Consider the following 10,000-nt stretch of genomic DNA (forward strand, 5'->3'; position numbering starts at 1 on the left):
AGATATTAACTAACTTTTCAACGTTCGCTTTCGGTGTTTCGCATTTTTGAAAAGTTTAAATCATAATCCTCGCTCTCGGCGAAAGTAAATGCATACTTTCGATGCAACAGCTTCATCCTCATGCACGAATTATTATCCGAAAATATTAATATTCAAATAAAACGATCCAAGTATCCATGAACTATCTTTAAATGCCTCGCATCTCTCAACTTTATATTCCTGAAACATTTCTTTATTGCGTTTTAGAACAAACACGTTCTCGCGTACCACTTTTCCCCACCTCCCCTACTATATAAACATACACGCACATTGTGTTTTTTGTTTTGTACACAAACCACGTTTCGTTTAACTCGTGACGGAAAAACGTATCAGTAAAATATGGAAAATATTCCGCATACGCGTAAAAGAAAAAAAAAAATCACCATATATGATCTTATAATGTTTAAGTGATATATATATCAATATACGTATTAATTATTATGTTAATTTGAAATAGACATTAGCGAAAAAAAATGGATGTACGTGTCAATTGAAATTTTTCGAGTAAAGATTTCGGGAGTAAAAGAGAGACAGAGAGAGAGAGAGAGAGAGAGAGAGAGAGAGAGAGAGAGAGACAGAGAGGGAGAGAGAGAAAGAGAGAGAGGAGAAAAAGAGAGAGAAAGAAGGATGTGTAGAATCACAATGTGACCTTTCCTGGAGCCGTTTACTTCCGTGCGATCTCCATAATTCATTCTCATTATACTCTGTGCTTATTCTCCTTGCGAGCTGGACTCATTAGATACGTGTACATACTCGTATATATATATATACCTTTGGTAAGGTACCATCATAGGTAATATTATTTACGCGTTATGTTACTTCGAGAATATAAATAAGATATTTGCTTTCCATATTTTTTCTTAATTTTTCGTAAGATTATCAATGAGTATAAAAATGAGTTTATTCATTTGTTCGTTTCGTTTTTTTTTTCATAAATTCGTTTCTAGTATAATATCGCTTCTAGTATGATATTACATATAGAATTTCTCATGTTAATAAAGTTAAATATAATTAATTATCAAGCAATGATATAATATGTAATATGTTTGATATTATGAGGGATCATCGATGATAGGCAATAAATTTTCCTAATTTTCATTGTATTATTAACATTTCGACGTTAATAATAGATGTAATAAAATTATAATAAATTTAAAGGATGAGAAATGTAGAGAAACCAAGTCAGGATGTATTTCTATCAGTTTATGAAAATAATGTAGTTAATAATAATGATAATAATATAATTGTAATCATTCTAATGGTAATTATATTAAAGAAATGTTTCCCTTTGACAAAATGTCACGAAACGTTTTCAAACTTTCCTACACGCGTAAGATTAATATACCTAGACATAGTAATGTGCTAGCCAAAAGCACTCGGAACGTCATAAATTTTGGCTGTGCCGGGTGCCGACGAGGTTAAGCCTTCGCCTTGGAGTTGACGCACGATTGATCATGCCATAGGCGTATAGATGTTGTTTGCGTGTCTCGAGTCTTAATGTTTCAACATAGACATGACGCCAACTAAACTTCATCTTGACTATTATCCAACGCGTGTATTCTATCGTGGCGACCGAACGTTTGAGAAACTTTCGATACGATGCGTACGTTACAAGAGACATGTCGCTTTATTATAGTCTTTCGTGAAAATGCAGGAGTACACGTGCACGTGACACGCATCCACACACACACACACACACACACACATACACACACGAACACATATACACATACATACACAAAATATACGGGAAGAGACACAATGATGAAAATTATGTCAAGGACGCGTAATCCAGCCCTTTTCTACCTATCTAGGGTGAGCGCGCCCACACACACATACATATATATACACGAAGACACACACAATACAGACGGTATATTTCGTTCGACGCGAAAAGTGTGCCTTCTGCCCACGCATTATTCTTTTGTTTGCTTTATGCTTGACATAGATGATAAAAATGAAATGCTATTCTTTTAAATAGCGCGCGCATATGAGAGAGAGAGAGAGAGAGAGAGAGAGAGAGAGAGAGAGAGAATGTCGAGATGCGTCGTATTACGGTTCGTTAAGTAGACAAAGGATACTGATGCTTTTTCCGTGATAGTCAATTATGTGTTCCACTCATTTTTCCCCCTCTCCTCTTCGTCTCTTATCAAACAAACGGTATTCGAATCGTGTCATGAAAAAGAAAGAAAAAAAAAAAAAAATAGACAGAAAAAGAAAACTGATACGATATTTCGTTATTAATCAATGTCTTCTTTGAATTTACACGGTATTGGTTTTTTATTTTTTTTTTTTTATTTGGAATATCGTGTAATCATTAAAAAGTGATTTTCCGCAATAGAAACGTGCGAATGTTATTTGTGAAAAAAACATAACATACATTTTGCTGACACACATTGGTATTTATCATTCATCCGGATAATAATCCGTGCAAAGTAAATTATGAAATATGAGCCGGAATTAATAATAATAATAATAATAATAATAATAATAATAATAATAATAATAATAATAATAATAATAATAATAATAATAATTATATTTACGATTATACATTATTCCCCAACAATTATACCGCTTGAACGATCAGCTGATTTTTGCCATAGAATCGTTTTTATTGAACCTTGAATTGAATTGAGATTCCGTATTGTTAGAAAAAAAAATTGTATTTTCACAATATACAATGATGGCGGTCGGATATGGTTATTTTATCAGTGGGAAGAATGCCATGTCCTGATGATGAAAGTTATTAATGGAACTTTAATGAATGTTACATTGCACTTCGCTAATATCTGATTTCGTTAATGTGATTCATTACCTTTATCAATCGTATTATTATCATTGAATTAATATTATTGTCATTATAGGTATAACAAATGTACTTTTTTCTTTTTTAATCTTTCATTTACGATCATAAATCAAGATATAAATTAATATAACCTATAGAAGAGCTTGTTGCATTTGGGATTTAAGTTGCATGATCGTAACAACGTCTATTAATCCGTTTCTCGTGAATATATCATTAGGTGTATAACTTTTGCAGCTTCTATCGAATCGAATCCGTCATTTTCCTTTTCGTTGTATTATCAAAGGAAAAGGATCGTGTCAGGTGTATCGATCTTTCTTATAAGCTTTTATACATAGAACCTACATATGTCAAAGGACACATCTTTCTTCAGGATCAGAAGGATATACATAGAAGGTTGCAGAAGGGTACCAGGATGCTCGATTTTCGACGTTAATTCTTCGGCGATCGATCTATCACGATTACGCTAAAACCTTGGGCAGCATTCGCGGAGACTCAAGGCCGTTAGACCACTATAAATTGTCGACTCGGCTGGTAGGAGCGCAGTAGCGAGCAAAGCCATCGTCCCAACGCGTCCAGTGCGACACGCCATTGATCATGATGCAGACATGTCGCTCGTGCGGCTGAGAACTCGAGGCTTTGCCATAGTTACGTTAATTTTACGAGCCGCCCCAGTTTGCCACCCCTCGACGTTTTGCCCTTCCAGTCGGCCAACGACGTCAGGAAATTACGAACCGTGCTGTGTCGACGTGCAATCCCTTTCTCTCTGTTACTCACTCTATCTCTTTTTCGCTCTTTCACCTTGTCTTTAACAACGTTATTTTACAACATACCATATCTTGACCGATTCGTATTTCGTTCACTATACAACATCGTATTTCAACCTCGTTATTAATCGCTTACTCATTAGATCGAGATAACCTTTCGTCCTTCAACATTTTGAATATTTATAAATATACACACTATATATTGTGGATAAAAACCAGCTATATATATATATATATATATATATATATATATATATATATATATATCTACAACCCATTTCAGCTTTTCTATTCGAATCGATCGCTATTGAGATTACAGGGGTCTTAGAGAGATTTGAATTTTCTTCGTGCCTACCCTTTCCGGAAGAGAAAGAGAAAGAGAGAGAGAGAGAAAGAGAGAGAGAGAGAGAGAGAGAGAGAGAGAGAGAAAGAGAAAAGTACCCTTTGCTATCCCCAAGGCATTTAAACGGTCTATCGCCTTATCTTTTACGCCCCTTTACCATCAAGTATCTACCTACCTGCTAGCTTTTACATCGAATCAACCGTTATCCGAATTGGATATCTATTAACGAGACCAACACGTTAGTCCATGAACTTTTAATTGCAACGTCATCGTACATTGTATTGAAGGAAAAAAGAAACGCCATTGGATTCGTAAAGCCACGTTACGACTGTAAGGTTATATATGTACATATATATATATATATATATATATATATATATATATATATATATATAGCGATGGTCGGGGAAATCTCTTTCAAGCTTGATATTGGAGAGGTAACGTGAGAGTTAAGTATATAAGAAAAGGAAAGAGATAGAGATAGAAAGAAGAAGAACGGATGGTCTTGGATCTTCCCTTTCGGGGAACTTTACGTTTACTTGTGTGCGTATACGAGATCGGTAACACTGATGGTAAGAGAAGAAAAAGAAGAGGATATAAGTTTAAGGAAACTGAAAGATCCGAGCGCCCCTTTCGTGATTGAAATTGATGGTGGTGTTATTATGGTGGAAGCAAATGAGAAGGGAACGACGGAAGACCATTTTAGTCTTCGTATGTAGACGATGAGAATGACTACGACGGCGACGTTGTAGAAATCGTCGACGTTATTTCGACACTCAGCAAATAAATTCTCTTTCGTTAGATGAGACTTTAGTTTCACTGACGAGTAGTAAAAGAGAGAGAGAGAGAGAGAGAGAGAGAAAAGTGAGGAAATGGTCCACGCAGTAGCATCTAACCGTATGCCGTCGGCTTTAACCACAAGCTAGATGTATTTTCTTCCTTTTTCTTTACTCTCATGCTCCTCCTTACTTTTCTTCTCTCTCTCTCTCTCTCTCTCTCTCTCTTTCTCTCTCTCTTTACTCGTACGAGTTTTCTTCTTTTTGTTATCTCGCGACAGAGTTACTTGCGAGGAAAATTTTAACGACCTTATGTTTACGTCCGCGTAATAAAAACGTAAGCGGTATGAGCTACCTATCTTTTGTATCTCTGTCTCTCTCTCTCTCTCTCTCTCTCTCTCTTTCTTTTTTTCTTTCTTTCTCTCTATTACGAAAAATGAGTCGCTTAGAACGTATCTAAGGATTACCGATTTCATTTCTCTCCTATTTCTTCTTTTTTTTTCTCTTTCTTACGTTTTTACAATGGAAAGAGTTAAAGATATAACGTCATGGATTTTAATGGAACATAAGTTTTCCTTTCCATCATGCGTATTAATGGAATTTATTTTAATTTCATTGGAGTATCTTCTTTTTTCATTTTTCAACGTAATATTGTTATATAAATCTTTTTTTTTTCTTTTCTTTTTTTTTTTTTTTTTTTTCTTTTTCTTTTTTCTTTTTTTGTCGATCATAACAATTATAACAGACACGTTTGATTTGTGTAATTTTAACAAAAGGACGAACGCTAATTAGTCACGATGCTCCTTTGTGTTTGTTTCCTAGCGAACCAATTAGTGAACCACGGATTATCTTGTTTTCATGAGGCCAGAGCTAACGCACAGCTTAGCCGCGTTTTATTCACAAACGGGAGTCATCAATGTGCAAAATGGATAGTACATAGAGAAATTGATTGCGCCGATCGAATCCCGGTGTCGATGAACCTTGCTCCGTGCAATTGGCTTAATGACATTCACAGGCTATTATAGACGGTCATTGTCCGAATTAAACGCAAAATTTACAGCATTTTATCGGACCTGACTCTCGTTTTACCTTCTGATGCCACCGTGGATGATCAATTTAACCAACGAATTTCCGATCGAATGATTTAAATCCTCACCGTGAAAAATAATGAATGTTTAAATGCGTGAGAAACTCGTTCGATCGGATTCGAAGGCTGAAATGAATCTCCGGCATGATCATCGAGAAACAACAAGGCTTCGTCGTGTTCTAACGCTATTGTTGGCGCACCCGTTGCACATTCACATACTCATATACGAATATCATGTATGTACAACCGCATGGCCCTGATTCGATCTCGTTCGTTACGGGAAATTATTAAAATCTTCATAACGGCCTTCCATAAACTCGATTATATCGTGGAATTAATGCGATTCCGTATCGTTTCGTTTCTCAATTATCGGAGATTATTGAAATATTTATATGCGATTGCAAATCGTTTTCCTGGCTTATTCAATGGTTTCTGTAACCTACTAAATCGAACGTCAAATTTTTTTTCTACGATATTATACATTCCTTTTTAATTTTGAACAAATTAAGAAAATTATATTCTAATCGATCCATTATCTAACGTATAATTCCTCTCACGGTTACATATCGAATCGTTTTCTTAAAATTAGATCGCTTACACATCAAACGAGTAACTTGAAGGTAGTTAACATACTTTGAGCTTCCCCAAATACTAAGACAATGACGACCATTCAAACTTTACAATAGTTTCATGCTATTTCTACATTTTAAATTCATTATATATACATATAATATAATATAGATATACGTACATATAAAATCATTTCATTCTTTACAAATTTGAATAATTAAAGGTACAGAGTTGTTGCCGTTTTCGTCAGTTCGAGGATTCACAACGATCCCGCTAATCACGCATCATCTCCTTCTCCGTATTTCTTCCCCTTTAATCCTCAAACACCCATAAGCTTAGAATGTTAATGTCGACCTAATTTGTATTGGCCAAGTATCTTTCTCCTCTCTCTCTCTCTCTCTCTCTCTCTCTCCCCCTCTCTCATTTAGCAATTAGCCGTAAATTCTAAAGCCTAATCTCTACTCAAGCTAATCGACGTTGAGTATATTACGATATCGTAATATCATATCTATCGATCCAATTTATCCAAATTAAGATCTTTCCTATCGTAATAATAAATTATCTATGCGTTAACACGTAAAATCATTTTTCTATCATTAGTTCTATATATTTTGACGAAAATCGATAAACGTTAAAACATTTATATGATTTACAAAGTTAGTTCGAACAAAGTTTCGAGGTGAAATCCAATCAAGTGCATCCGGCCTTCCTATTCTGAATTATCCGACAATGACTCGCATTAGTTCCGCAAGTTATTCAGTCACGTTTCTGACGGATAACTCCCTGATTGCTAGTTCGATATTATGCTTGACCGATCAGAATGCTACTGATTGTGCACGTTATCCTCTCTTCCCCCCCCCCTCTCTCGCTCCTCACCCCCACTCGACTCAACATCATCGAACGTTAATTCTCCAAGCGCGATCTCAAACGGAATTTTATATAGTCGTCCTACTCTGGCATATATCGAAAATTCAAAGGGAAATGAAAACATCCATCCGGAATTCCAACGATAAAAGCGTGTCTCGTGTCATGCTCTCCCATACACCCGTGCATACCAACATATTTTTTCTTTTCTTTTTTTTTTTTTTTCTTTCTTCTTCTTTTTCATTTTCTTTTTTTTTTCCTTTTTTTTCCTTTTTTTTTCTTTTTTCTTTCTTTTGCCTTTTTACCATTTAATTTTCAAAAGACCATAGTATCCTCTTTATCGGCGAAGCAATATAATACCACGTTGGGAAATTTATTGAGGAGAGTTACGGCGAATCTCAACGAGATTTATGCATAAATTATCCTTTAACGCCCGCACATTTTTATTACCTACATCTTTTCGATGATAGAAGAGCTTTTATAATTTTATCTTAGTAGACGATTTAAAATTCGTCAGGCTTGACTTGGCTTGACGACGTTTTACTTATGTTAAAGCATTAATCGTCTAATTACCGAGTTTCATCTCGACAATAAGAACGATAAAATTCGTCATTATTGCGTATTCTTAGAGATCGTAAAGGAATTATATCGACAGTCGGTTAAACGATATGGTTGGAAAGTTAAATGTGCCTATAAGAGCGTCTTGCGACGATAGGAAACCAGTGCCGGAGAAATTTCATAGTACACTTCATTGCACTAATTCAATTTGATTATAACCGGCTAGATAATAAGCCGGTAACGAGGTACTTGGCTCGTTAATAACGATCAGCCATTTCATCGTGTTCTCACTCTCTCTTTCTCTCTTTTTCTCTCTCTCTCTCTCTCTCTCTCTCTCTCTCCCTCTATCTGTCTAACTTTGTCTCTGTCATTCTGTATACATCTTTCTCTCTCTCTCTCTCTCTCTCTCTCTCTCTGTCTCTCTCTTCCTCTATCTCTTTCTCTCTGTAGAAACCCTCGTTTTATCGCTCCCCATGTGTCTTCCTTATCACGTATATCTATTTCCGTCCGATTCGCTGACTCGTCGCTCGTGACTGCATCGCCTATAAATTCCTTATATCTATGCGTGCTATCGTCTATATACACGTCTTCTTCGCACCTTCCTAGCCCTTACGGTACGTCAGCTTCAATGTCGACTTCTCGTCCCGACCTTAAGAGAAACCAAGCTTGAGATCGAAGAAACTCAGTGTTACGCAAAGACAAGAGAGACAGTGATTGATATGGTGCTCATAGCTATAACCCATATTTATGGAAAAAAGTATTATCTTTTCATCTTTTATTTAAAGATATCTTTCTTACATGTGTACACACGTATTATGTGTATATATATATATATATATATATATATATATACACATAATATATATAATATATATATATATATGTATCTATTATATATAAGTATATTCATGATAAATAATACAGTACTATCTATAACTATAGTTGAGATAAATATTATAGACGTTTGTGTAATATATTTCAATAGTTCAAGAAAATATTGATTTTTCAAAATTGGACTTTTGATAAAATGAGGAAAACTTTTTCGACATTATTTTCCGGCAAGGTATGCCGATTTCAGAAGAAATGAAAAGAATAAAATATACTTTGTATTCCCTTTTTCCCTTATATCGATCCCGTAATTGGATGGAAAATACTTTGCTTCGACGCGCAAACCAGCAAACGACGATTCAGGTTGGCTATAAATTACAAAGAATCACGTAGCTTAGGCCCTTATACCGTAACGATCTTATTTACACGATTTAAACTCAGAAGTAAAGTGATACCGTCGTTAACCGCGATCTCTTTCGTTCCTTCACTTTTTTCTTTTCTTTTCTTTTTTTTTTTTTTTATTTTTTTCTTCCAACTATCTCTACCAGCCTCCCACCCCCTCCCTTCCTCACTCTGTTCTCCACCCTCCTAAGAATAAAATCTTATGAGGAGCTTTAGTTACGTTGAAACGTGACAAAACAAGCAAGAGTAATTTAGAGATCGTAATACTTCTCGCTTACATCCTTGGTGTATTATGTCTACACATAAATGGGTATAATCAATTTATGTTCTTTATCGTAGTTTGCGAACGAAAGTTACTTTCGAGAGTCGATCGATCAAAATAATCCGATTACGTTCGACGTAAGCGAATGACGATGTACTTCTCGACATGAGCTTTTACTCGCTAAACTCACCGGTCGAATTTTCGGTGAGTATCTAAATCGAGAAGCTGAATACTTTAGGTGGATACGTCTCTTCGACGTTTCCATGATAGAACGCTAACGTAAGAGCGTTCGATTTTCTCCCCCTCTCTCTCTCTATCTCCCTCTCTCTTACTCTCTCTCTCTCTCTCTCTCTCTCTCTATATATATATATATATATATTTCTTTGTTTGCTTACAGTCTTAGAGTTTAAGTAAAGACCTTAGATTCTCTATTATTCGAATCTAAAGTTCGAACGAGCACATAATCTTTTGATACGTTTTTAAGCTTATAAGATCCTCTGATATTTCAGATAATATTCCCTTTGCTTTCATTGATATCAGACATTATTATTAAACTTTGATAACCAATGTAATTATCATCTTTTTTTTTTAAATAAATTTATTATCATATTATTCCACGTACTATTAAAATAGATTTTATTTTTCTTCTTTTTTGTTCTATCTTATTTTATAGATATTTGTTCTCTCTCTCTCTCTCT

General features: G+C 35.1%; 1 protein-coding gene across 9 annotated transcripts in view; it reads left to right on the forward strand.

Moving 5' to 3' along the window:
* Positions 1–10,000, forward strand: part of LOC124957848 (zwei Ig domain protein zig-8) — a 195,643-nt gene that overhangs the window by 9,516 nt on the left and 176,127 nt on the right. The gene's annotated exons all lie outside the window — the stretch shown is intronic.

This window comes from Vespa velutina, chromosome 2 (assembly GCF_912470025.1).
Source record: "Vespa velutina chromosome 2, iVesVel2.1, whole genome shotgun sequence".
NCBI classification, from domain to species: domain Eukaryota; kingdom Metazoa; phylum Arthropoda; class Insecta; order Hymenoptera; family Vespidae; genus Vespa; species Vespa velutina.